Source organism: Aotus nancymaae, unplaced genomic scaffold, assembly GCF_030222135.1.
Source record: "Aotus nancymaae isolate 86718 unplaced genomic scaffold, 86718_ANA_hifiasm-v0.15.2.pri h1tg000032l_0, whole genome shotgun sequence".
NCBI lineage: Eukaryota > Metazoa > Chordata > Mammalia > Primates > Aotidae > Aotus > Aotus nancymaae.
In genome coordinates, this window is record NW_026988445.1 from 15,121,010 (window position 1) to 15,124,457 (window position 3,448).

Below are 3,448 nucleotides of genomic sequence, written 5' to 3' on the forward strand. Positions count from 1 at the left end.
CACAGTGCTTGGTGGAGGGGCAAGTCACTGCCATGGTGACTTAGGGGAGGAGAGGTGCCGTAGGGAGTAGACACTGGGCTGGTTTCCACATGAAGGCTGTAATGGACGACATGGGGATGGGATGAAGGGCGGAGGTGTGGAGAAGGACGGTAGGCTCTGAGACGCAGGTCTGGGGGAAGATGATTAGTTCAGTCACATGCATTTCCTGGGTTTAATTCCAACAACTCAGTGTGGGATTTTTGTTTTGTTTTGTTTTGTTTTTTTGAGACAGAGTCTTACTCTGTCACCCAGGCTGAAGTGCAGTGGTGCAATCTTGGCTTACAGCAGCCTCCATCTTCTGGACTCAAGGGATCCTCCCACCTCAGCCTCCGGAGTAGCTGGGACTACGGGTACATGCCACAACACTCAGCTAATTTTTCTTTCTTTTCTTTTCTTTTCTTTTTTGTAGAGATGGGCTCTTGCCATGTCGCTCAGGCTGGTCTCAAACTCCTGGGCTCAAGTAATCCTCCCCACTTGGCCTCCCAAAGTGCTGGGAGTTAGGCGTGAACCACCTCTCCCAGCCTCCAGAGTGGGATTTTGTGTGAGGACTAAACACATTCATGGGTGTGGGTTTCATGGCCCCTCTGAGTGGGATGTCTTTACTTCACTGTCTAGAGATGATAATAATTGCTCTGGCTCTTAGAAGCCTTTTTGCTTACTTTTTGGTGTCTAGGTAGGTTACCAGCTCAGTAGTACCCTGTGGATAAGAGATTTGCCACTGTGCAGTATTTTCATGGTTTAAAAAACATTTTGACACATTGTTTAAACAAAGATTACCACAGAAAACAGGGTGAGATTAAAATCGTGGCGACTGGAGTTAGACTCTGGAGTTAGATGGAACTGTACTGCTGATTCCCCGAACATGGATGCAAGATGGGGCCGGCTGAGCAGGCACACCTGCAGCAGATGGGAGATGCTCCTGGTGACCCCTACCCCGCCTCTCCCGACCACATCCACAGGGACATTCTCTTCCAAGCACTAATGCCATGCCATGCTGCTAGAAGAATGAGCGAGTATTCAGGAGACCCCGTCTCTACAAAAATACAGAAATTAGCCAGACGTGGTGGTATGTGTCTGTAGTCCCAGCTACTTGGGAGGCTGAGGCAGGAGGATCACTTGAGCCCAGGAGTTTGAGGCTGCAGTAAGCCATGATTGTACCACTGCACTCCAGCCTGGGCAATGGAGTGAGATCCTGTCTCTAAAGAAATACATCAAAGAGTGAGTATTCAGTGGTAGAGCTTGGAAGGACAATAGCACAGTTAAAAAAAGACTTCAGTTCTCTGGGCCAAGAGAAGGTAGCAAATGATGGACACCACTCCCCCTTAGAGTACACTCTCCTGGCTCAGCTGTCCTCTTTTGCTCTTCCATTCCCACCAATTCTGGGCTAAAGGCTTTCCCTCTGCCCTCCCACAGCATCCTCCCTGAGCCTTCAATCAAAGCATCTACCATACTGCCCTCATAGGGAGGGGCTGTCTCTCTGTCTTTCCCTGCGGACTGGGAACCATTGCATTTCACCATTTATCCCCATGGCCTAGCACATGTCTAGCACAACATAGTTATTAAATAAACCCTGTGGAATAAATTAAGTTTGGAATAGACTGGTTTCCATGGGTGGTTATACAGGTTGTGCACTGCACAACCATGTGCAACATTCCTGGTAAAAGACAGGAATTTATTGATTGGTTGGGCTCTTTGAATAGCCAGGGAAAAGCGTTTGATCGTTGCATGCCCTCTGCCTGGGAAAATCACATATCCTAACAACTTCTTAAGCCTTACTGCATGGTCGCATGGGGGAACATTCACACAGTTTCTCCAGCTCTCCAGTCTGCCCACAAAGGTGATATTGTTTAAAGGGGCAATCTTTCCTTGCCTTCCACCGGTTTTTCTTAACTTGACCCAGGTAATCTCTTTCACTGCTTACCAAAAATATTTCAGCTCCAGCTATCCTATTTGCAGAACGGTGACATATTCCATTAGGCAGGCAAGACCTAACAAGTGTCCTCTCTGAAGCCATCAGAAATTGTGCCAGTTAAACCTGGACCTGGCAAGAGCCCCAGGCCCCAGCACGTCTCAGAATGCCCAGCACTTGCTGTCTGCCATGTCTCAGAACACCCACCATCAGGACCAGCCAAGAAGAAGGAAAAGCTTTCATCACAAGTGCACTGTGATGAGGGGTGTACATTGAGTTCCCCTCAAGAACCATCCCGCAGCAAAAGCTTCATGGAGAGTTAGGGGTTTTTCTAGGGTACCTGGTTTTCCAACCTTATTATTCAGGTCGTGAGGGAATCACAGATGTTAGGTCTGGATGCAAGCTTAGAAACCATCTGGCATCCCCCTCGCTTTATAGACGAGGATGCAGAAGCTCAGGGACACAGTCCAAGCTCAACCATCCATGGAAGTGAGAGTCAGAGAGATGAAAGCTCACGACAGCCTGTCACCACCAACTCTTCCCACCAGACCCGTGCAGAGGAACCTAACTTAGAAGTTAAACCTTTTGGAGAACCCCTCCAACTTACCCATCACTCCCCACAGCCCCTCCACATCATTCAGGCAGGCTGTGTGCTGTTAGAGCATGACATTCCTACTCAGACCTCCAGGCCTTTGCTTCTGCAGTTCCTCCCACTGCAGGATGCCTTTTCCTTCCTCCCTAGCCAGATCTTATGTTTCTTTCAGGGACCAGCTCCTGCGCCACCTTTGAGAGAGACCTCCCAATTCAGCCCCTTCTTTCTACCCTACAGAGTGAATGACTCCTTCCTTCACAGTTCTCTGAAGTTGGGAAACTTCCTTTAGGAAGGTGATCAAGTTGTTTTTCTGCCTGGAACACTTTCATGCTCTTTACCCTCAGATTTCAAGCCACTGTCTCCTCTTTGTCCTTCTGGTACTAACTCAGATGTCACCTCCTTTAAGTAGCCTTCCCTGACTGGCTCCCCTCCCATTCTACCTTCTAATGAGTCTGCTTATTTCTTCATTGTGCTCATCACCAGCTGCAATTTTACATTTGTTCTTACTTATTTGCTTACTAAAAAGTATTTATTGTGGCTAGGCGTGGTGGCTCATACCCGTAATCCCAGTACTTTGGGAGGCCGAAGCGGGAGGATCATGTGAGGTCAGGAGTTCAAGACCACCCCAGCTAACATGGTGAAACCCCGTTTCTACTAAAAATGCAAAAAATTAGCCAGGCATGGTGGCACATGCCTGTAATCCCAGCTACTCTGGAGGCTGAGGCAGGAGAATCTCTTGAGCTCAGGAGGTAGAGGTTGTACTGAGCTGAGATCATGCCATTGCACTCCAGCCTGGACAACAAGAGTGAAACTCTGTCTCAGAAAAAAAAAAAAATATTTCACTCTTGCTACATTTCAGTCACTTTCAGATGCAACAATGACAAGAAAGAGGGATGTATGCTCTCAGA